At 44.2% G+C, this 25,781-nt stretch overlaps 9 non-coding genes across 9 annotated transcripts; all 9 read right to left on the minus strand.

Annotated features, from left to right (window-relative positions):
- Positions 1–486: 486 nt before the first annotated feature.
- On the minus strand, positions 487–626 carry LOC126425484 (U4 spliceosomal RNA). Its single transcript, XR_007576340.1, has one exon. It is a non-coding gene; the product is annotated as a U4 spliceosomal RNA (small nuclear RNA).
- Positions 627–2,944: 2,318 nt separating this feature from the next.
- LOC126425486 (U4 spliceosomal RNA) lies at positions 2,945–3,084 on the minus strand. Its single transcript, XR_007576341.1, has one exon. It is a non-coding gene; the product is annotated as a U4 spliceosomal RNA (small nuclear RNA).
- A 2,317-nt stretch (positions 3,085–5,401) lies between these two features.
- LOC126425487 (U4 spliceosomal RNA) lies at positions 5,402–5,541 on the minus strand. The gene has a single exon (XR_007576342.1). It is a non-coding gene; the product is annotated as a U4 spliceosomal RNA (small nuclear RNA).
- A 2,316-nt stretch (positions 5,542–7,857) lies between these two features.
- LOC126425488 (U4 spliceosomal RNA) lies at positions 7,858–7,997 on the minus strand. The gene has a single exon (XR_007576343.1). It is a non-coding gene; the product is annotated as a U4 spliceosomal RNA (small nuclear RNA).
- Positions 7,998–10,313: 2,316 nt separating this feature from the next.
- LOC126425489 (U4 spliceosomal RNA) lies at positions 10,314–10,453 on the minus strand. Its single transcript, XR_007576344.1, has one exon. It is a non-coding gene; the product is annotated as a U4 spliceosomal RNA (small nuclear RNA).
- A 2,315-nt stretch (positions 10,454–12,768) lies between these two features.
- LOC126425490 (U4 spliceosomal RNA) lies at positions 12,769–12,908 on the minus strand. Its single transcript, XR_007576345.1, has one exon. It is a non-coding gene; the product is annotated as a U4 spliceosomal RNA (small nuclear RNA).
- Positions 12,909–15,222: 2,314 nt separating this feature from the next.
- Positions 15,223–15,362, minus strand: LOC126425491 (U4 spliceosomal RNA). Its single transcript, XR_007576346.1, has one exon. It is a non-coding gene; the product is annotated as a U4 spliceosomal RNA (small nuclear RNA).
- A 2,313-nt stretch (positions 15,363–17,675) lies between these two features.
- LOC126425515 (U4 spliceosomal RNA) lies at positions 17,676–17,815 on the minus strand. The gene has a single exon (XR_007576366.1). It is a non-coding gene; the product is annotated as a U4 spliceosomal RNA (small nuclear RNA).
- Positions 17,816–20,130: 2,315 nt separating this feature from the next.
- LOC126425492 (U4 spliceosomal RNA) lies at positions 20,131–20,270 on the minus strand. Its single transcript, XR_007576347.1, has one exon. It is a non-coding gene; the product is annotated as a U4 spliceosomal RNA (small nuclear RNA).
- Positions 20,271–25,781: the final 5,511 nt, after the last annotated feature.

A 25,781-nucleotide genomic window follows, 5' to 3' on the forward strand; every position in this document is an offset into this window, starting at 1 on the left:
ACAGCAGTGTCCAAAAAGGATCAAACATGCATCTAATGATCAGGACACAAACACAAATTATAACACTGGCAGTGCTGTGAAAATGAATTAAGTACAACACCTGCCTCCCACACACTCACCAACTCTCACTGTACTGCCCTAGTCTCCTCCTCTAAATTCTGACACAAGTTTTGTCAAATCCTACATTTATCAGTAATCACTGCATGTGTGTACCACAAGTATGCTATGGAGCAAGAATTGCCACTAGACAGAACCACATTTCAACTGTCCACATTGGCATCTTTATTCACACATAGCAGTTGCACAACATCTTACACTGAGGAGTATGTTTCTCACCAGCTCCCTAAGACATGTACACAATTCATCAGTGAACACAGACTAGTCTGTGTACATGGTCCCTAACAACCATCAGCTAAACACTTCCACAAGTGCAGAATGAGTACACAGATAAACACAGTTTGAAGCATTGTTTCTATGACACTTACACCCCCTCAGGGGTTGCCAAAAATTGCCACAGGGACGGTATTTCACGTCTCTCTGGCGGGGTATTGGTAAAAGTTTTCAACTAGCAATAATCGCACCTCAGTTATACTTCACTGGTTACGATAATGCCACTGCGCAAAGATTAACTACCTAGCGCCTGGCACTGCTATTTATACCTGACGTTCGTTCCAAACACATACAAGTACTTGCATCATTGATACCTATCAGTATTACCTTACACTACTCAAGTTCCATTGGGGGAAACAAATACAGAAATATACAGAAAAAGAACAGTAAAATACATTTTATTAGAGGCAGATTTTCTGTTCTTTGCTCCTTGTGTCTAATTTTTGTTTACACGCCCACTCACCGCCATCTTAAACGCTCAAAACTCCACAGTAGTTCTCCCCTTGACCGTCAGGCGCGCTACTGCTCACTCGCCTAGCCCCACACAGACGAAAGTAGCACAACCTCATTTAGCAAATACCGGCACACCCATTAAGACTCATCGTTAGATTTTGTTATTTTGTGGCCGCTGGTTAGTACTAGACACCAAGAAAACTGCCAACTGCATTTACATTAACTTAACAAACCATACACTTCTCAGCAAAAGCTGTTTGACCTACTGAGCAGTAAAATGTTAGTTTTACTCGAATCATGCCGTGAAATTGATTAATGTCGATGGGTGAAATATTTGTGTAACAGATTAGGCACCCTGGAAACACAATGAAATGAGATTTACAAATCCTCTCATGTAGCTGGGTTAAGTTGTTGAAATAAGTTTACCTTGCAGAAAAGTACAACTAGAAATCAGTCAGTAAATTGCTTCATAGCGCTGGGAACACGTGCTGCAGTCTTAAATATACAAGATACACGCTTATTCCACATTGCGCCAAACAACCTGCACAAAAATATATATTTTGGACTCCTCTACTGTTTATGTTCTTGTCCAAGATGAATCATAGAAAGCTAACAGTATCCAAACCTGCCTGCTGTCTCATTGGCCCCAGCTAATATATTGCCTGACAAAAATGAAAATATCTGAATGTGTGCTAAATAGTATCTCGAGTGCCAAGCATTCATAACAGATCCAAACAATAAGACATTTTCTATGGATTAATTTGTGCTATAGTAGGCAGCAAATTTTGCTCACCTTGCATATAGGAAGAGTCATTCTCAAATGAAGAGAGACAGAAAGAATGAGCCATGGCAAGCCAACTAGTTCTGCTCTCAAAAAAAAAAAAAAAAAAAAAAAAAAGAAAAGCAAAACTCCTGCTACAATTCTCACCTACACTTCCTCTACCACTGTATTTTTCATTGCATTCTATGATTTATATTCACAGACACAGTCACAAAATTTACCCCACAAGCACTGGTTCCCTCTCTTCAGTATTCCACATGCAATACATTCTCATAGCACACTGGACCATCATTAAGCTCACCATCCCATTTAAACTATCACACTGTATTATGTGTCACATTTGCACAGTAAATCCACAGTTCAAGGAATACACCAAGAAATGCACTAATCACACTGTTCAAAATGGAAATGCCATGGCTGCAGCCCACCAAATTCTACTGCACAATCACTGTTATTACTGCATGAAGGAGATTTTCCACCAGCAGCCTTTAGATGAAACATGTAAGCTACATAAAGGTTCAACAAAACCTCAACATCAGGGACTGCATTAGCTACCACCCAAATAGCTACTAGCCCTTACCTTTCTTTCAATCCTCTGCTCTGTACACTACAGCACATGTATGTATTGTCAAATTGAGGCAAAGCCTTGCACAACATTACAGTTCTTCCTGCTTCATGTAACACCCACCAGATAGGACACTGTCCTCAATGTGAGTGCCCTTACTAGGCACTGTGCAGCCTAACACATCAATCATCTCAAGCCAACAGACTCATTGCCCAATATTATCAAACAGCAGTTCCATGGTCATAAGTTCTAATTATCAAGGTGTACACACAGCAGTGTCCAAAAAGGATCAAACATGCATCTAATGATCAGGACACAAACACAAATTATAACACTGGCAGTGCTGTGAAAATGAATTAAGTACAACACCTGCCTCCCACACACTCACCAACTCTCACTGTACTGCCCTAGTCTCCTCCTCTAAATTCTGACACAAGTTTTGTCAAATCCTACATTTATCAGTAATCACTGCATGTGTGTACCACAAGTATGCTATGGAGCAAGAATTGCCACTAGACAGAACCACATTTCAACTGTCCACATTGGCATCTTTATTCACACATAGCAGTTGCACAACATCTTACACTGAGGAGTATGTTTCTCACCAGCTCCCTAAGACATGTACACAATTCATCAGTGAACACAGACTAGTCTGTGTACATGGTCCCTAACAACCATCAGCTAAACACTTCCACAAGTGCAGAATGAGTACACAGATAAACACAGTTTGAAGCATTGTTTCTATGACACTTACACCCCCTCAGGGGTTGCCAAAAATTGCCACAGGGACGGTATTTCACGTCTCTCTGGCGGGGTATTGGTAAAAGTTTTCAACTAGCAATAATCGCACCTCAGTTATACTTCACTGGTTACGATAATGCCACTGCGCAAAGATTAACTACCTAGCGCCTGGCACTGCTATTTATACCTGACGTTCGTTCCAAACACATACAAGTACTTGCATCATTGATACCTATCAGTATTACCTTACACTACTCAAGTTCCATTGGGGGAAACAAATACAGAAATATACAGAAAAAGAACAGTAAAATACATTTTATTAGAGGCAGATTTTCTGTTCTTTGCTCCTTGTGTCTAATTTTTGTTTACACGCCCACTCACCGCCATCTTAAACGCTCAAAACTCCACAGTAGTTCTCCCCTTGACCGTCAGGCGCGCTACTGCTCACTCGCCTAGCCCCACACAGACGAAAGTAGCACAACCTCATTTAGCAAATACCGGCACACCCATTAAGACTCATCGTTAGATTTTGTTATTTTGTGGCCGCTGGTTAGTACTAGACACCAAGAAAACTGCCAACTGCATTTACATTAACTTAACAAACCATACACTTCTCAGCAAAAGCTGTTTGACCTACTGAGCAGTAAAATGTTAGTTTTACTCGAATCATGCCGTGAAATTGATTAATGTCGATGGGTGAAATATTTGTGTAACAGATTAGGCACCCTGGAAACACAATGAAATGAGATTTACAAATCCTCTCATGTAGCTGGGTTAAGTTGTTGAAATAAGTTTACCTTGCAGAAAAGTACAACTAGAAATCAGTCAGTAAATTGCTTCATAGCGCTGGGAACACGTGCTGCAGTCTTAAATATACAAGATACACGCTTATTCCACATTGCGCCAAACAACCTGCACAAAAATATATATTTTGGACTCCTCTACTGTTTATGTTCTTGTCCAAGATGAATCATAGAAAGCTAACAGTATCCAAACCTGCCTGCTGTCTCATTGGCCCCAGCTAATATATTGCCTGACAAAAATGAAAATATCTGAATGTGTGCTAAATAGTATCTCGAGTGCCAAGCATTCATAACAGATCCAAACAATAAGACATTTTCTATGGATTAATTTGTGCTATAGTAGGCAGCAAATTTTGCTCACCTTGCATATAGGAAGAGTCATTCTCAAATGAAGAGAGACAGAAAGAATGAGCCATGGCAAGCCAACTAGTTCTGCTCTCAAAAAAAAAAAAAAAAAAAAAAAAGAAAAGCAAAACTCCTGCTACAATTCTCACCTACACTTCCTCTACCACTGTATTTTTCATTGCATTCTATGATTTATATTCACAGACACAGTCACAAAATTTACCCCACAAGCACTGGTTCCCTCTCTTCAGTATTCCACATGCAATACATTCTCATAGCACACTGGACCATCATTAAGCTCACCATCCCATTTAAACTATCACACTGTATTATGTGTCACATTTGCACAGTAAATCCACAGTTCAAGGAATACACCAAGAAATGCACTAATCACACTGTTCAAAATGGAAATGCCATGGCTGCAGCCCACCAAATTCTACTGCACAATCACTGTTATTACTGCATGAAGGAGATTTTCCACCAGCAGCCTTTAGATGAAACATGTAAGCTACATAAAGGTTCAACAAAACCTCAACATCAGGGACTGCATTAGCTACCACCCAAATAGCTACTAGCCCTTACCTTTCTTTCAATCCCTCTGCTCTGTACACTACAGCACATGTATGTATTGTCAAATTGAGGCAAAGCCTTGCACAACATTACAGTTCTTCCTGCTTCATGTAACACCCACCAGATAGGACACTGTCCTCAATGTGAGTGCCCTTACTAGGCACTGTGCAGCCTAACACATCAATCATCTCAAGCCAACAGACTCATTGCCCAATATTATCAAACAGCAGTTCCATGGTCATAAGTTCTAATTATCAAGGTGTACACACAGCAGTGTCCAAAAAGGATCAAACATGCATCTAATGATCAGGACACAAACACAAATTATAACACTGGCAGTGCTGTGAAAATGAATTAAGTACAACACCTGCCTCCCACACACTCACCAACTCTCACTGTACTGCCCTAGTCTCCTCCTCTAAATTCTGACACAAGTTTTGTCAAATCCTACATTTATCAGTAATCACTGCATGTGTGTACCACAAGTATGCTATGGAGCAAGAATTGCCACTAGACAGAACCACATTTCAACTGTCCACATTGGCATCTTTATTCACACATAGCAGTTGCACAACATCTTACACTGAGGAGTATGTTTCTCACCAGCTCCCTAAGACATGTACACAATTCATCAGTGAACACAGACTAGTCTGTGTACATGGTCCCTAACAACCATCAGCTAAACACTTCCACAAGTGCAGAATGAGTACACAGATAAACACAGTTTGAAGCATTGTTTCTATGACACTTACACCCCCTCAGGGGTTGCCAAAAATTGCCACAGGGACGGTATTTCACGTCTCTCTGGCGGGGTATTGGTAAAAGTTTTCAACTAGCAATAATCGCACCTCAGTTATACTTCACTGGTTACGATAATGCCACTGCGCAAAGATTAACTACCTAGCGCCTGGCACTGCTATTTATACCTGACGTTCGTTCCAAACACATACAAGTACTTGCATCATTGATACCTATCAGTATTACCTTACACTACTCAAGTTCCATTGGGGGAAACAAATACAGAAATATACAGAAAAAGAACAGTAAAATACATTTTATTAGAGGCAGATTTTCTGTTCTTTGCTCCTTGTGTCTAATTTTTGTTTACACGCCCACTCACCGCCATCTTAAACGCTCAAAACTCCACAGTAGTTCTCCCCTTGACCGTCAGGCGCGCTACTGCTCACTCGCCTAGCCCCACACAGACGAAAGTAGCACAACCTCATTTAGCAAATACCGGCACACCCATTAAGACTCATCGTTAGATTTTGTTATTTTGTGGCCGCTGGTTAGTACTAGACACCAAGAAAACTGCCAACTGCATTTACATTAACTTAACAAACCATACACTTCTCAGCAAAAGCTGTTTGACCTACTGAGCAGTAAAATGTTAGTTTTACTCGAATCATGCCGTGAAATTGATTAATGTCGATGGGTGAAATATTTGTGTAACAGATTAGGCACCCTGGAAACACAATGAAATGAGATTTACAAATCCTCTCATGTAGCTGGGTTAAGTTGTTGAAATAAGTTTACCTTGCAGAAAAGTACAACTAGAAATCAGTCAGTAAATTGCTTCATAGCGCTGGGAACACGTGCTGCAGTCTTAAATATACAAGATACACGCTTATTCCACATTGCGCCAAACAACCTGCACAAAAATATATATTTTGGACTCCTCTACTGTTTATGTTCTTGTCCAAGATGAATCATAGAAAGCTAACAGTATCCAAACCTGCCTGCTGTCTCATTGGCCCCAGCTAATATATTGCCTGACAAAAATGAAAATATCTGAATGTGTGCTAAATAGTATCTCGAGTGCCAAGCATTCATAACAGATCCAAACAATAAGACATTTTCTATGGATTAATTTGTGCTATAGTAGGCAGCAAATTTTGCTCACCTTGCATATAGGAAGAGTCATTCTCAAATGAAGAGAGACAGAAAGAATGAGCCATGGCAAGCCAACTAGTTCTGCTCTCAAAAAAAAAAAAAAAAAAAAAAAGAAAAGCAAAACTCCTGCTACAATTCTCACCTACACTTCCTCTACCACTGTATTTTTCATTGCATTCTATGATTTATATTCACAGACACAGTCACAAAATTTACCCCACAAGCACTGGTTCCCTCTCTTCAGTATTCCACATGCAATACATTCTCATAGCACACTGGACCATCATTAAGCTCACCATCCCATTTAAACTATCACACTGTATTATGTGTCACATTTGCACAGTAAATCCACAGTTCAAGGAATACACCAAGAAATGCACTAATCACACTGTTCAAAATGGAAATGCCATGGCTGCAGCCCACCAAATTCTACTGCACAATCACTGTTATTACTGCATGAAGGAGATTTTCCACCAGCAGCCTTTAGATGAAACATGTAAGCTACATAAAGGTTCAACAAAACCTCAACATCAGGGACTGCATTAGCTACCACCCAAATAGCTACTAGCCCTTACCTTTCTTTCAATCCCTCTGCTCTGTACACTACAGCACATGTATGTATTGTCAAATTGAGGCAAAGCCTTGCACAACATTACAGTTCTTCCTGCTTCATGTAACACCCACCAGATAGGACACTGTCCTCAATGTGAGTGCCCTTACTAGGCACTGTGCAGCCTAACACATCAATCATCTCAAGCCAACAGACTCATTGCCCAATATTATCAAACAGCAGTTCCATGGTCATAAGTTCTAATTATCAAGGTGTACACACAGCAGTGTCCAAAAAGGATCAAACATGCATCTAATGATCAGGACACAAACACAAATTATAACACTGGCAGTGCTGTGAAAATGAATTAAGTACAACACCTGCCTCCCACACACTCACCAACTCTCACTGTACTGCCCTAGTCTCCTCCTCTAAATTCTGACACAAGTTTTGTCAAATCCTACATTTATCAGTAATCACTGCATGTGTGTACCACAAGTATGCTATGGAGCAAGAATTGCCACTAGACAGAACCACATTTCAACTGTCCACATTGGCATCTTTATTCACACATAGCAGTTGCACAACATCTTACACTGAGGAGTATGTTTCTCACCAGCTCCCTAAGACATGTACACAATTCATCAGTGAACACAGACTAGTCTGTGTACATGGTCCCTAACAACCATCAGCTAAACACTTCCACAAGTGCAGAATGAGTACACAGATAAACACAGTTTGAAGCATTGTTTCTATGACACTTACACCCCCTCAGGGGTTGCCAAAAATTGCCACAGGGACGGTATTTCACGTCTCTCTGGCGGGGTATTGGTAAAAGTTTTCAACTAGCAATAATCGCACCTCAGTTATACTTCACTGGTTACGATAATGCCACTGCGCAAAGATTAACTACCTAGCGCCTGGCACTGCTATTTATACCTGACGTTCGTTCCAAACACATACAAGTACTTGCATCATTGATACCTATCAGTATTACCTTACACTACTCAAGTTCCATTGGGGGAAACAAATACAGAAATATACAGAAAAAGAACAGTAAAATACATTTTATTAGAGGCAGATTTTCTGTTCTTTGCTCCTTGTGTCTAATTTTTGTTTACACGCCCACTCACCGCCATCTTAAACGCTCAAAACTCCACAGTAGTTCTCCCCTTGACCGTCAGGCGCGCTACTGCTCACTCGCCTAGCCCCACACAGACGAAAGTAGCACAACCTCATTTAGCAAATACCGGCACACCCATTAAGACTCATCGTTAGATTTTGTTATTTTGTGGCCGCTGGTTAGTACTAGACACCAAGAAAACTGCCAACTGCATTTACATTAACTTAACAAACCATACACTTCTCAGCAAAAGCTGTTTGACCTACTGAGCAGTAAAATGTTAGTTTTACTCGAATCATGCCGTGAAATTGATTAATGTCGATGGGTGAAATATTTGTGTAACAGATTAGGCACCCTGGAAACACAATGAAATGAGATTTACAAATCCTCTCATGTAGCTGGGTTAAGTTGTTGAAATAAGTTTACCTTGCAGAAAAGTACAACTAGAAATCAGTCAGTAAATTGCTTCATAGCGCTGGGAACACGTGCTGCAGTCTTAAATATACAAGATACACGCTTATTCCACATTGCGCCAAACAACCTGCACAAAAATATATATTTTGGACTCCTCTACTGTTTATGTTCTTGTCCAAGATGAATCATAGAAAGCTAACAGTATCCAAACCTGCCTGCTGTCTCATTGGCCCCAGCTAATATATTGCCTGACAAAAATGAAAATATCTGAATGTGTGCTAAATAGTATCTCGAGTGCCAAGCATTCATAACAGATCCAAACAATAAGACATTTTCTATGGATTAATTTGTGCTATAGTAGGCAGCAAATTTTGCTCACCTTGCATATAGGAAGAGTCATTCTCAAATGAAGAGAGACAGAAAGAATGAGCCATGGCAAGCCAACTAGTTCTGCTCTCAAAAAAAAAAAAAAAAAAAAAAAGAAAAGCAAAACTCCTGCTACAATTCTCACCTACACTTCCTCTACCACTGTATTTTTCATTGCATTCTATGATTTATATTCACAGACACAGTCACAAAATTTACCCCACAAGCACTGGTTCCCTCTCTTCAGTATTCCACATGCAATACATTCTCATAGCACACTGGACCATCATTAAGCTCACCATCCCATTTAAACTATCACACTGTATTATGTGTCACATTTGCACAGTAAATCCACAGTTCAAGGAATACACCAAGAAATGCACTAATCACACTGTTCAAAATGGAAATGCCATGGCTGCAGCCCACCAAATTCTACTGCACAATCACTGTTATTACTGCATGAAGGAGATTTTCCACCAGCAGCCTTTAGATGAAACATGTAAGCTACATAAAGGTTCAACAAAACCTCAACATCAGGGACTGCATTAGCTACCACCCAAATAGCTACTAGCCCTTACCTTTCTTTCAATCCCTCTGCTCTGTACACTACAGCACATGTATGTATTGTCAAATTGAGGCAAAGCCTTGCACAACATTACAGTTCTTCCTGCTTCATGTAACACCCACCAGATAGGACACTGTCCTCAATGTGAGTGCCCTTACTAGGCACTGTGCAGCCTAACACATCAATCATCTCAAGCCAACAGACTCATTGCCCAATATTATCAAACAGCAGTTCCATGGTCATAAGTTCTAATTATCAAGGTGTACACACAGCAGTGTCCAAAAAGGATCAAACATGCATCTAATGATCAGGACACAAACACAAATTATAACACTGGCAGTGCTGTGAAAATGAATTAAGTACAACACCTGCCTCCCACACACTCACCAACTCTCACTGTACTGCCCTAGTCTCCTCCTCTAAATTCTGACACAAGTTTTGTCAAATCCTACATTTATCAGTAATCACTGCATGTGTGTACCACAAGTATGCTATGGAGCAAGAATTGCCACTAGACAGAACCACATTTCAACTGTCCACATTGGCATCTTTATTCACACATAGCAGTTGCACAACATCTTACACTGAGGAGTATGTTTCTCACCAGCTCCCTAAGACATGTACACAATTCATCAGTGAACACAGACTAGTCTGTGTACATGGTCCCTAACAACCATCAGCTAAACACTTCCACAAGTGCAGAATGAGTACACAGATAAACACAGTTTGAAGCATTGTTTCTATGACACTTACACCCCCTCAGGGGTTGCCAAAAATTGCCACAGGGACGGTATTTCACGTCTCTCTGGCGGGGTATTGGTAAAAGTTTTCAACTAGCAATAATCGCACCTCAGTTATACTTCACTGGTTACGATAATGCCACTGCGCAAAGATTAACTACCTAGCGCCTGGCACTGCTATTTATACCTGACGTTCGTTCCAAACACATACAAGTACTTGCATCATTGATACCTATCAGTATTACCTTACACTACTCAAGTTCCATTGGGGGAAACAAATACAGAAATATACAGAAAAAGAACAGTAAAATACATTTTATTAGAGGCAGATTTTCTGTTCTTTGCTCCTTGTGTCTAATTTTTGTTTACACGCCCACTCACCGCCATCTTAAACGCTCAAAACTCCACAGTAGTTCTCCCCTTGACCGTCAGGCGCGCTACTGCTCACTCGCCTAGCCCCACACAGACGAAAGTAGCACAACCTCATTTAGCAAATACCGGCACACCCATTAAGACTCATCGTTAGATTTTGTTATTTTGTGGCCGCTGGTTAGTACTAGACACCAAGAAAACTGCCAACTGCATTTACATTAACTTAACAAACCATACACTTCTCAGCAAAAGCTGTTTGACCTACTGAGCAGTAAAATGTTAGTTTTACTCGAATCATGCCGTGAAATTGATTAATGTCGATGGGTGAAATATTTGTGTAACAGATTAGGCACCCTGGAAACACAATGAAATGAGATTTACAAATCCTCTCATGTAGCTGGGTTAAGTTGTTGAAATAAGTTTACCTTGCAGAAAAGTACAACTAGAAATCAGTCAGTAAATTGCTTCATAGCGCTGGGAACACGTGCTGCAGTCTTAAATATACAAGATACACGCTTATTCCACATTGCGCCAAACAACCTGCACAAAAATATATATTTTGGACTCCTCTACTGTTTATGTTCTTGTCCAAGATGAATCATAGAAAGCTAACAGTATCCAAACCTGCCTGCTGTCTCATTGGCCCCAGCTAATATATTGCCTGACAAAAATGAAAATATCTGAATGTGTGCTAAATAGTATCTCGAGTGCCAAGCATTCATAACAGATCCAAACAATAAGACATTTTCTATGGATTAATTTGTGCTATAGTAGGCAGCAAATTTTGCTCACCTTGCATATAGGAAGAGTCATTCTCAAATGAAGAGAGACAGAAAGAATGAGCCATGGCAAGCCAACTAGTTCTGCTCTCAAAAAAAAAAAAAAAAAAAAAAGAAAAGCAAAACTCCTGCTACAATTCTCACCTACACTTCCTCTACCACTGTATTTTTCATTGCATTCTATGATTTATATTCACAGACACAGTCACAAAATTTACCCCACAAGCACTGGTTCCCTCTCTTCAGTATTCCACATGCAATACATTCTCATAGCACACTGGACCATCATTAAGCTCACCATCCCATTTAAACTATCACACTGTATTATGTGTCACATTTGCACAGTAAATCCACAGTTCAAGGAATACACCAAGAAATGCACTAATCACACTCTTCAAAATGGAAATGCCATGGCTGCAGCCCACCAAATTCTACTGCACAATCACTGTTATTACTGCATGAAGGAGATTTTCCACCAGCAGCCTTTAGATGAAACATGTAAGCTACATAAAGGTTCAACAAAACCTCAACATCAGGGACTGCATTAGCTACCACCCAAATAGCTACTAGCCCTTACCTTTCTTTCAATCCCTCTGCTCTGTACACTACAGCACATGTATGTATTGTCAAATTGAGGCAAAGCCTTGCACAACATTACAGTTCTTCCTGCTTCATGTAACACCCACCAGATAGGACACTGTCCTCAATGTGAGTGCCCTTACTAGGCACTGTGCAGCCTAACACATCAATCATCTCAAGCCAACAGACTCATTGCCCAATATTATCAAACAGCAGTTCCATGGTCATAAGTTCTAATTATCAAGGTGTACACACAGCAGTGTCCAAAAAGGATCAAACATGCATCTAATGATCAGGACACAAACACAAATTATAACACTGGCAGTGCTGTGAAAATGAATTAAGTACAACACCTGCCTCCCACACACTCACCAACTCTCACTGTACTGCCCTAGTCTCCTCCTCTAAATTCTGACACAAGTTTTGTCAAATCCTACATTTATCAGTAATCACTGCATGTGTGTACCACAAGTATGCTATGGAGCAAGAATTGCCACTAGACAGAACCACATTTCAACTGTCCACATTGGCATCTTTATTCACACATAGCAGTTGCACAACATCTTACACTGAGGAGTATGTTTCTCACCAGCTCCCTAAGACATGTACACAATTCATCAGTGAACACAGACTAGTCTGTGTACATGGTCCCTAACAACCATCAGCTAAACACTTCCACAAGTGCAGAATGAGTACACAGATAAACACAGTTTGAAGCATTGTTTCTATGACACTTACACCCCCTCAGGGGTTGCCAAAAATTGCCACAGGGACGGTATTTCACGTCTCTCTGGCGGGGTATTGGTAAAAGTTTTCAACTAGCAATAATCGCACCTCAGTTATACTTCACTGGTTACGATAATGCCACTGCGCAAAGATTAACTACCTAGCGCCTGGCACTGCTATTTATACCTGACGTTCGTTCCAAACACATACAAGTACTTGCATCATTGATACCTATCAGTATTACCTTACACTACTCAAGTTCCATTGGGGGAAACAAATACAGAAATATACAGAAAAAGAACAGTAAAATACATTTTATTAGAGGCAGATTTTCTGTTCTTTGCTCCTTGTGTCTAATTTTTGTTTACACGCCCACTCACCGCCATCTTAAACGCTCAAAACTCCACAGTAGTTCTCCCCTTGACCGTCAGGCGCGCTACTGCTCACTCGCCTAGCCCCACACAGACGAAAGTAGCACAACCTCATTTAGCAAATACCGGCACACCCATTAAGACTCATCGTTAGATTTTGTTATTTTGTGGCCGCTGGTTAGTACTAGACACCAAGAAAACTGCCAACTGCATTTACATTAACTTAACAAACCATACACTTCTCAGCAAAAGCTGTTTGACCTACTGAGCAGTAAAATGTTAGTTTTACTCGAATCATGCCGTGAAATTGATTAATGTCGATGGGTGAAATATTTGTGTAACAGATTAGGCACCCTGGAAACACAATGAAATGAGATTTACAAATCCTCTCATGTAGCTGGGTTAAGTTGTTGAGATAAGTTTACCTTGCAGAAAAGTACAACTAGAAATCAGTCAGTAAATTGCTTCATAGCGCTGGGAACACGTGCTGCAGTCTTAAATATACAAGATACACGCTTATTCCACATTGCGCCAAACAACCTGCACAAAAATATATATTTTGGACTCCTCTACTGTTTATGTTCTTGTCCAAGATGAATCATAGAAAGCTAACAGTATCCAAACCTGCCTGCTGTCTCATTGGCCCCAGCTAATATATTGCCTGACAAAAATGAAAATATCTGAATGTGTGCTAAATAGTATCTCGAGTGCCAAGCATTCATAACAGATCCAAACAATAAGACATTTTCTATGGATTAATTTGTGCTATAGTAGGCAGCAAATTTTGCTCACCTTGCATATAGGAAGAGTCATTCTCAAATGAAGAGAGACAGAAAGAATGAGCCATGGCAAGCCAACTAGTTCTGCTCTCAAAAAAAAAAAAAAAAAAAAAGAAAAGCAAAACTCCTGCTACAATTCTCACCTACACTTCCTCTACCACTGTATTTTTCATTGCATTCTATGATTTATATTCACAGACACAGTCACAAAATTTACCCCACAAGCACTGGTTCCCTCTCTTCAGTATTCCACATGCAATACATTCTCATAGCACACTGGACCATCATTAAGCTCACCATCCCATTTAAACTATCACACTGTATTATGTGTCACATTTGCACAGTAAATCCACAGTTCAAGGAATACACCAAGAAATGCACTAATCACACTGTTCAAAATGGAAATGCCATGGCTGCAGCCCACCAAATTCTACTGCACAATCACTGTTATTACTGCATGAAGGAGATTTTCCACCAGCAGCCTTTAGATGAAACATGTAAGCTACATAAAGGTTCAACAAAACCTCAACATCAGGGACTGCATTAGCTACCACCCAAATAGCTACTAGCCCTTACCTTTCTTTCAATCCCTCTGCTCTGTACACTACAGCACATGTATGTATTGTCAAATTGAGGCAAAGCCTTGCACAACATTACAGTTCTTCCTGCTTCATGTAACACCCACCAGATAGGACACTGTCCTCAATGTGAGTGCCCTTACTAGGCACTGTGCAGCCTAACACATCAATCATCTCAAGCCAACAGACTCATTGCCCAATATTATCAAACAGCAGTTCCATGGTCATAAGTTCTAATTATCAAGGTGTACACACAGCAGTGTCCAAAAAGGATCAAACATGCATCTAATGATCAGGACACAAACACAAATTATAACACTGGCAGTGCTGTGAAAATGAATTAAGTACAACACCTGCCTCCCACACACTCACCAACTCTCACTGTACTGCCCTAGTCTCCTCCTCTAAATTCTGACACAAGTTTTGTCAAATCCTACATTTATCAGTAATCACTGCATGTGTGTACCACAAGTATGCTATGGAGCAAGAATTGCCACTAGACAGAACCACATTTCAACTGTCCACATTGGCATCTTTATTCACACATAGCAGTTGCACAACATCTTACACTGAGGAGTATGTTTCTCACCAGCTCCCTAAGACATGTACACAATTCATCAGTGAACACAGACTAGTCTGTGTACATGGTCCCTAACAACCATCAGCTAAACACTTCCACAAGTGCAGAATGAGTACACAGATAAACACAGTTTGAAGCATTGTTTCTATGACACTTACACCCCCTCAGGGGTTGCCAAAAATTGCCACAGGGACGGTATTTCACGTCTCTCTGGCGGGGTATTGGTAAAAGTTTTCAACTAGCAATAATCGCACCTCAGTTATACTTCACTGGTTACGATAATGCCACTGCGCAAAGATTAACTATCTAGCGCCTGGCACTGCTATTTATACCTGACGTTCGTTCCAAACACATACAAGTACTTGCATCATTGATACCTATCAGTATTACCTTACTCTACTCAAGTTCCATTGGGGGAAACAAATACAGAAATATACAGAAAAAGAACAGTAAAATACATTTTATTAGAGGCAGATTTTCTGTTCTTTGCTCCTTGTGTCTAATTTTTGTTTACACGCCCACTCACCGCCATCTTAAACGCTCAAAACTCCACAGTAGTTCTCCCCTTGACCGTCAGGCGCGCTACTGCTCACTCGCCTAGCCCCACACAGACGAAAGTAGCACAACCTCATTTAGCAAATACCGGCACACCCATTAAGACTCATCGTTAGATTTTGTTATTTTGTGGCCGCTGGTTAGTACTAGACACCAAGAAAACTGCCAACTGCATTTACATTAACTTAACAAACCATACACTTCTCAGCAAAAGCTGTTTGACCTACTGAGCAGTAAAATGTTAGTTTTACTCGAATCATGCCGTGAAATTGATTAATGTCGATGGGTGAAATATTTGTGTAACAGATTAGGCACCCTGGAAACACAATGAAATGAGATTTACAAATCCTCTCATGTAGCTGGGTTAAGTTGTTGAAATAAGTTTACCTTGCAGAAAAGTACAACTAGAAATCAGTCAGTAAATTGCTTCATAGCGCTGGGAACACGTGCTGCAGTCTTAAATATACAAGATACACGCTTATTCCACATTGCGCCAAACAACCTGCACAAAAATATATATTTTGGACTCCTCTACTGTTTATGTTCTTGTCCAAGATGAATCATAGAAAGCTAACAGTATCCAAACCTGCCTGCTGTCTCATTGGCCCCAGCTAATATATTGCCTGACAAAAATGAAAATATCTGAATGTGTGCTAAATAGTATCTCGAGTGCCAAGCATTCATAACAGATCCAAACAATAAGACATTTTCTATGGATTAATTTGTGCTATAGTAGGCAGCAAATTTTGCTCACCTTGCATATAGGAAGAGTCATTCTCAAATGAAGAGAGACAGAAAGAATGAGCCATGGCAAGCCAACTAGTTCTGCTCTCAAAAAAAAAAAAAAAAAAAAGAATAGCAAAACTCCTGCTACAATTCTCACCTACACTTCCTCTACCACTGTATTTTTCATTGCATTCTATGATTTATATTCACAGACACAGTCACAAAATTTACCCCACAAGCACTGGTTCCCTCTCTTCAGTATTCCACATGCAATACATTCTCATAGCACACTGGACCATCATTAAGCTCACCATCCCATTTAAACTATCACACTGTATTATGTGTCACATTTGCACAGTAAATCCACAGTTCAAGGAATACACCAAGAAATGCACTAATCACACTGTTCAAAATGGAAATGCCATGGCTGCAGCCCACCAAATTCTACTGCACAATCACTGTTATTACTGCATGAAGGAGATTTTCCACCAGCAGCCTTTAGATGAAACATGTAAGCTACATAAAGGTTCAACAAAACCTCAACATCAGGGACTGCATTAGCTACCACCCAAATAGCTACTAGCCCTTACCTTTCTTTCAATCCCTCTGCTCTGTACACTACAGCACATGTATGTATTGTCAAATTGAGGCAAAGCCTTGCACAACATTACAGTTCTTCCTGCTTCATGTAACACCCACCAGATAGGACACTGTCCTCAATGTGAGTGCCCTTACTAGGCACTGTGCAGCCTAACACATCAATCATCTCAAGCCAACAGACTCATTGCCCAATATTATCAAACAGCAGTTCCATGGTCATAAGTTCTAATTATCAAGGTGTACACACAGCAGTGTCCAAAAAGGATCAAACATGCATCTAATGATCAGGACACAAACACAAATTATAACACTGGCAGTGCTGTGAAAATGAATTAAGTACAACACCTGCCTCCCACACACTCACCAACTCTCACTGTACTGCCCTAGTCTCCTCCTCTAAATTCTGACACAAGTTTTGTCAAATCCTACATTTATCAGTAATCACTGCATGTGTGTACCACAAGTATGCTATGGAGCAAGAATTGCCACTAGACAGAACCACATTTCAACTGTCCACATTGGCATCTTTATTCACACATAGCAGTTGCACAACATCTTACACTGAGGAGTATGTTTCTCACCAGCTCCCTAAGACATGTACACAATTCATCAGTGAACACAGACTAGTCTGTGTACATGGTCCCTAACAACTATCAGCTAAACACTTCCACAAGTGCAGAATGAGTACACAGATAAACACAGTTTGAAGCATTGTTTCTATGACACTTACACCCCCTCAGGGGTTGCCAAAAATTGCCACAGGGACGGTATTTCACGTCTCTCTGGCGGGGTATTGGTAAAAGTTTTCAACTAGCAATAATCGCACATCAGTTATACTTCACTGGTTACGATAATGCCACTGCGCAAAGATTAACTACCTAGCGCCTGGCACTGCTATTTATACCTGACGTTCGTTCCAAACACATACAAGTACTTGCATCATTGATACCTATCAGTATTACCTTACACTACTCAAGTTCCATTGGGGGAAACAAATACAGAAATATACAGAAAAAGAACAGTAAAATACATTTTATTAGAGGCAGATTTTCTGTTCTTTGCTCCTTGTGTCTAATTTTTGTTTACACGCCCACTCACCGCCATCTTAAACGCTCAAAACTCCACAGTAGTTCTCCCCTTGACCGTCAGGCGCGCTACTGCTCACTCGCCTAGCCCCACACAGACGAAAGTAGCACAACCTCATTTAGCAAATACCGGCACACCCATTAAGACTCATCGTTAGATTTTGTTATTTTGTGGCCGCTGGTTAGTACTAGACACCAAGAAAACTGCCAACTGCATTTACATTAACTTAACAAACCATACACTTCTCAGCAAAAGCTGTTTGACCTACTGAGCAGTAAAATGTTAGTTTTACTCGAATCATGCCGTGAAATTGATTAATGTCGATGGGTGAAATATTTGTGTAACAGATTAGGCACCCTGGAAACACAATGAAATGAGATTTACAAATCCTCTCATGTAGCTGGGTTAAGTTGTTGAAATAAGTTTACCTTGCAGAAAAGTACAACTAGAAATCAGTCAGTAAATTGCTTCATAGCGCTGGGAACACGTGCTGCAGTCTTAAATATACAAGATACACGCTTATTCCACATTGCGCCAAACAACCTGCACAAAAATATATATTTTGGACTCCTCTACTGTTTATGTTCTTGTCCAAGATGAATCATAGAAAGCTAACAGTATCCAAACCTGCCTGCTGTCTCATTGGCCCCAGCTAATATATTGCCTGACAAAAATGAAAATATCTGAATGTGTGCTAAATAGTATCTCGAGTGCCAAGCATTCATAACAGATCCAAACAATAAGACATTTTCTATGGATTAATTTGTGCTATAGTAGGCAGCAAATTTTGCTCACCTTGCATATAGGAAGAGTCATTCTCAAATGAAGAGAGACAGAAAGAATGAGCCATGGCAAGCCAACTAGTTCTGCTCTCAAAAAAAAAAAAAAAAAAAAAAGAAAAGCAAAACTCCTGCTACAATTCTCACCTACACTTCCTCTACCACTGTATTTTTCATTGCATTCTATGATTTATATTCACAGACACAGTCACAAAATTTACCCCACAAGCACTGGTTCCCTCTCTTCAGTATTCCACATGCAATACATTCTCATAGCACACTGGACCATCATTAAGCTCACCATCCCATTTAAACTATCACACTGTATTATGTGTCACATTTGCACAGTAAATCCACAGTTCAAGGAATACACCAAGAAATGCACTAATCACACTCTTCAAAATGGAAATGCCATGGCTGCAGCCCACCAAATTCTACTGCACAATCACTGTTATTACTGCATGAAGGAGATTTTCCACCAGCAGCCTTTAGATGAAACATGTAAGCTACATAAAGGTTCAACAAAACCTCAACATCAGGGACTGCATTAGCTACCACCCAAATAGCTACTAGCCCTTACCTTTCTTTCAATCCCTCTGCTCTGTACACTACAGCACATGTATGTATTGTCAAATTGAGGCAAAGCCTTGCACAACATTACAGTTCTTCCTGCTTCATGTAACACCCACCAGATAGGACACTGTCCTCAATGTGAGTGCCCTTACTAGGCACTGTGCAGCCTAACACATCAATCATCTCAAGCCAACAGACTCATTGCCCAATATTATCAAACAGCAGTTCCATGGTCATAAGTTCTAATTATCAAGGTGTACACACAGCAGTGTCCAAAAAGGATCAAACATGCATCTAATGATCAGGACACAAACACAAATTATAACACTGGCAGTGCTGTGAAAATGAATTAAGTACAACACCTGCCTGCCACACACTCACCAACTCTCACTGTACTGCCCTAGTCTCCTCCTCTAAATTCTGACACAAGTTTTGTCAAATCCTACATTTATCAGTAATCACTGCATGTGTGTACCACAAGTATGCTATGGAGCAAGAATTGCCACTAGACAGAACCACATTTCAACTGTCCACATTGGCATCTTTATTCACACATAGCAGTTGCACAACATCTTACACTGAGGAGTATGTTTCTCACCAGCTCCCTAAGACATGTACACAATTCATCAGTGAACACAGACTAGTCTGTGTACATGGTCCCTAACAACCATCAGCTAAACACTTCCACAAGTGCAGAATGAGTACACAGATAAACACAGTTTGAAGCATTGTTTCTATGACACTTACACCCCCTCAGGGGTTGCCAAAAATTGCCACAGGGACGGTATTTCACGTCTCTCTGGCGGGGTATTGGTAAAAGTTTTCAACTAGCAATAATCGCACCTCAGTTATACTTCACTGGTTACGATAATGCCACTGCGCAAAGATTAACTACCTAGCGCCTGGCACTGCTATTTATACCTGACGTTCGTTCCAAACACATACAAGTACTTGCATCATTGATACCTATCAGTATTACCTTACACTACTCAAGTTCCATTGGGGGAAACAAATACAGAAATATACAGAAAAAGAACAGTAAAATACATTTTATTAGAGGCAGATTTTCTGTTCTTTGCTCCTTGTGTCTAATTTTTGTTTACACGCCCACTCACCGCCATCTTAAACGCTCAAAACTCCACAGTAGTTCTCCCCTTGACCGTCAGGCGCGCTACTGCTCACTCGCCTAGCCCCACACAGACGAAAGTAGCACAACCTCATTTAGCAAATACCGGCACACCCATTAAGACTCATCGTTAGATTTTGTTATTTTGTGGCCGCTGGTTAGTACTAGACACCAAGAAAACTGCCAACTGCATTTACATTAACTTAACAAACCATACACTTCTCAGCAAAAGCTGTTTGACCTACTGAGCAGTAAAATGTTAGTTTTACTCGAATCATGCCGTGAAATTGATTAATGTCGATGGGTGAAATATTTGTGTAACAGATTAGGCACCCTGGAAACACAATGAAATGAGATTTACAAATCCTCTCATGTAGCTGGGTTAAGTTGTTGAAATAAGTTTACCTTGCAGAAAAGTACAACTAGAAATCAGTCAGTAAATTGCTTCATAGCGCTGGGAACACGTGCTGCAGTCTTAAATATACAAGATACACGCTTATTCCACATTGCGCCAAACAACCTGCACAAAAATATATATTTTGGACTCCTCTACTGTTTATGTTCTTGTCCAAGATGAATCATAGAAAGCTAACAGTATCCAAACCTGCCTGCTGTCTCATTCATTCGAGGGTTGGATTCCCTCTCTTCTTCATCGAAGAGTTTCACTGCCTGGGCTACTCTCAGGGTGTGCCTTCGACGTGGAAGATCCTTGCCGTGTCGTCTGTTTGCCGCCGCCGCCGCTTGGTCGCCGCCTTCCGGTCTTTGCCGCCGCCGCCGCCGCCGCCGCCGCCGCCTGCCGGGGCTCGTCGCCCGTCGCCCCCGCCTGGTCGCCGCCTGCCGGGGCTCGCCGCCCCCGCCTGGTCGCCGCCTGCCGGTGCCCGCCGCCCCCGCCTGGTCGCCGCCTGCCGGTGCCCGCCGCCGCCGCCGCCTGCCGGTGCTCGCCGCCGCCGCCGCCGGTGCCCGCCGCCTGCCGGTGCTCGCCGCCGCCGCCGCCGCCGCCGGTGCCCGCCGCCGCCGCCGCCGCCGCCATCCGGTGCCGCCTGGTCGCCACCATCGCCGCCGTCCTGACCCTGGTCTACGGCCGTCTTCGTCTTCATCTTCATCCGTCTTCGTCTTTGTCTGTCCCCGGTTTCTGTCCTCTCCTCTTCGTTCTGTTCGTTCTTGTTTCTCTCTCCCGTCATGTCCGCCCCCACCACCACTGTCACTACTACCACCACCGCCATTGTCTATACCTCCCCTTCCGCCGCCTCCACCACTATAACTTGGTGTGCCCAGTCCCACCTCCCTCCTTCCATTCCACCTCTCCTCACTGTCCCTTCACCCTCTATCTTTGTCGCCCCCTCTCCCGCTTCTTCCTCCCGCTCCTCTCGTTCTGATCCCTTCCCCCCACTCCCCCAGCCTGTCACTGCAGCTCCAGCTCGGGTGGTGGCCCGTCGGGCCACTGCCCACGCCCAGCTCTCCCCGTCACCTTCGCCATCACCGCCGCCTCTGCCGCCGTCATCGTCATCGTCGCCTTCACCGTCACCGTCACCATCTCCGGCGCCGACTCCGGCCCCGGGACCTGCCCCTCCCCGCCACATTCCCGTTGTTCCCATCCCCCACACCTCCTCCACCGCCGTCAAGCGCCCCGGTGGCACCCCTGCTTCCTCTGCTTCCAAAAAGGCTGCACCTCGTCCTCCTTCCCCCACCCTTGATGCCATGGAAGTCTCCCCGCCTGTCCCTGCCCCCTCATCCTCCTCCTCTCTCCCTTCCTCCTACCGCTACCTCCTCTCCCGTCCTGATCCCTCTCTCCTTGAAGCCCGGAACCTCACCCTCTTCCTTCGCCAGCATTGTCCTGGTGCCCCCATCTCCCTCCTCACTCCTCGCCGAGATTCTGTTCTCATCTCCTCCCCCAGCCCAACCCTCCATACTGACATCCTCTCCCGTCTCCCCATCGCCCGTTTTGGTCCCAACGCCTCCCTTACCCCTGCTCCTTCTCCATCTCTTACCCGCCAACCCCAACCCCCGCGTCGCCCGCCGACCCTCACCGCCGTGATCACGCGGCTCAGTCCGTCGATCACGGAGGAGGAGGTGTTGGCGGAGCTCCAGGCCCATCCCACGCTGGAGGTGCGGGCGGTCCGCCGCATTTTCAACTCGGCCGGCCCCACCCGCCTTATGCGGGTTTTCTCTGAGGACGCCCCCTCCATTGACCGTCTCCTGAAGGAGGGTGCCCTCCTCTTCCACCAGCGGTACAAGGTCGACCCTTCCCGTTCCCCTCCTCAATCCCTGCGCTGCCAGAGGTGTCTGCGCTATAATGCGCACCCCACAGCTGAGTGCCGCGAGGCCCCCACCTGCCCGCATTGTCGGCAGGCGCACTTCCTCCGGCAGTGCCCTAACCTCCAATCCCCTCCCTCCTGTAATACCTGCAATCTCCCTCATCCCACCTACTCCCAAAAGTGTAAAGCCCGACCCCCTCCAACCACTCCTGAACTCACCGTACCTGTCCGTCCTCTGGACGCCCCCACCCCTCCTGGCAATTCCCTTCGTCCCCCACCCACCGCTGAGGACATCATCAGGTTCCTCACCATCGTCCTCCAGAATGTTCATCCCTTTCAGCGCCCTCACACCCTCCAGCAGATCTCCCTTGCTGCCCGTTCCATCTTCCAACTCAAGATGTACGCCACCTACTCCAACAACCAGGCCCATTTCACCTTCTCCCGTCTTGACACCCTCGTTTAACTCCCAGTCATGGCGCGACAGCAACGTATCCTTTTCAACAACATACGCTCCCTTCCCGCCAACAAAAACCTGTTCCTGCACACCCTTGCCACCCACCGCGTGGATGCCTTCCTCCTCAATGAAACCTTCCTGCAACCCCACCACACAGTCCACACTTCGCCTTACCTCCTCCACCGCTCCGATAATCCCCTCCCGATTGCGCGTGGCGGAGTTGCCATTGGTCACCACCGCCAGATCCCCGTTCGGCTCCAACCTCTCCTTCCCGACCCCACCGAACACCTGATCCTTAGTCTCTTCTTCCCCGGCCTTACCGTTACCTGCGCCACCATCTATGTCCGCCCCAACGCTCCTATTCCCTTCGACTTCCTCTCCCACGTCGATCGTACCTTTTCCTCCTACGTGATCGCCGCCGACCTCAACATCCATAGTCGTTCCGCTGCCCAGTTACGGCGATGGCATCGGTTCCTCTCCACCCTTCAAGGTGACCTCGTCCCCATCCCCCGGCATACCCGTCCTGAATCCAACTCCACTCCTGATGTTATCCTCTCCTCCCCCAACCTCCTTGGCCGCATCACGGTGGATGTCCTGGAGCCTATTGGTAGCGACCATCTCCCTGTCCTCCTCACCGTTTCAGACGGTCGTCGCCCTCGCCCCGACCCTCGTACTGACCCTCCCCCTAAGTATGTCCACGACTATTCCCGAGCCGACTGGAATGCCTACCGGGATACCCTTTCCACCCAGGTCGATAGCCACCCTCTCACCTACCACCACCCTGACGATGTCACCCATGCCGCCTCCTTTCTCCAGCGGACCTTGTCTGAGGCCGTGGAGGCCCACGTTCCTACTGTCGCCATCCACCCCCACCGTCCTACCTTACCCCCACAGGCCGTTCTCCTCCTCCGTGAATCCCGTCGTCTCTACCGTGCCTTCCTCCGCACGCGTGACCCGGACACACTACGACGCCACCGGCAACTCCAGCGACACGTTCGTAATTTGCTCGCGGCTAAGAAACGCCGGGACTGGCGACAGACATGCACCCGTTTAAATGCAACCCTACCAATCAACTCGTCCAAGTTCTGGTCGGCCTTCCATCGCCTTACCGGAACTAAACCCTCCCCCTATTATCCTCTTCTCCATGATGATCACCCTTTCCATGACTCCCTTAGTAAGGCCAATCACTTTGCTTCCTACCTCTCCGATGTATTTTCCGTCCCCGATGATCCCCAGTTCGATTACTCCCTCTTCCCAGATATCCGCGATCGAACTGACACCTCTTCCCCTCCCCTCGCTCCTGGCTTCCAGTACTTGGACAACATTACACACACGGAACTCAATGCCCCTATCACTACACAGGATCTCATTGCTACACTCCGCACAAAACGCAACACCGCTCCTGGTCACGATCGTGCCACCTACCGTCACCTTCGTGAAGCTCCTGTCTCTTTCCTCTCCACCCTGGCCAGGCTCTACAATGTAGTCCTGTCCACCGGTTACTACCCCGACCTGTGGAAAACCTCCCGTATCCTCATGTTCCTTAAACCTGGCAAACCGCCGTCCGCCGTCTCCTCCTACCGTCCCATCAGCCTTACCTCGGTCTTCAGCAAGGTCCTAGAATCTATCCTCACCCGCCGTATCCACCAGCATCTCCGCCAGCACCGCCTCCTTCCCGTCACCCAGTGTGGCTTTCGGCCATCCTTCTCTTCCGACGATCTTCTCCTTCACCTCACTCATCTCCTTTCCGAACAGCTTAATTCCCGTCGCTCCGCCATCTTCCTCTCACTTGACCTCGAACGCGCTTATGACCGCGTCTGGCATTCCGGTCTCCTCTTCAAGCTCCAAACCTTTGCCCTTCCCATTAACTATGTCCGTCTGATCGGTTCCTTTCTCTCCCGCCGTCCTTCCTATGTCACCATCCATAACACCGATTCCCACACCTTTTTCCCCTCCGCCGGTGTGCCCCAAGGCTCCGTCCTCTCCCCCCTTCTGTACCTTTTGTACACGGCGGACATGCCGCCGCCGTCGCCCCCCGTCCACCTTCTCCAGTTTGCCGATGACACCGCCTTCCTCGCCCTTGCCCCCACCCTGCAACGCTCCCAACGCCTTCTCCAATCCCATCTTGACCGGTTCACCGCTTGGTGCAACCAGTGGTTGCTCAAGGTTAATCCCTCCAAAACCCAGGCGATCATTGTCGGCAAAACCACCCCTTCCTTCCGCCTCCTTGATTTCTATCTCACCGTCTATGGCCGTCCTATCGCCCTCACTCCCACCCTTAAGTACCTTGGCGTCACCCTCGACCGTCGCCTCTCCTGGATTCCCCATCTCCAGACAATCCAAGCCAAGGCACGTTCCCGACTCCGTCTCCTCAAGCTCCTTTCCGGCCGCACGTGGGGTCTGGACCCCTCCACAATCCTCCACACCTATAAATCCATCATCCGCCCTATCCTTTGTTACGCCCATCCAGCCTGGATCTCCGCCCCCCCTACCTTCTATAAATCCCTCCAAATCCTTGAACGCCATGCTCTCCGCCTTGCCTATCGCATCCGTCTCCCCTCCCC

The sequence above is a fragment of the Schistocerca serialis genome, chromosome 10 (genome assembly GCF_023864345.2).
Source record: "Schistocerca serialis cubense isolate TAMUIC-IGC-003099 chromosome 10, iqSchSeri2.2, whole genome shotgun sequence".
Lineage (NCBI taxonomy): Eukaryota > Metazoa > Arthropoda > Insecta > Orthoptera > Acrididae > Schistocerca > Schistocerca serialis.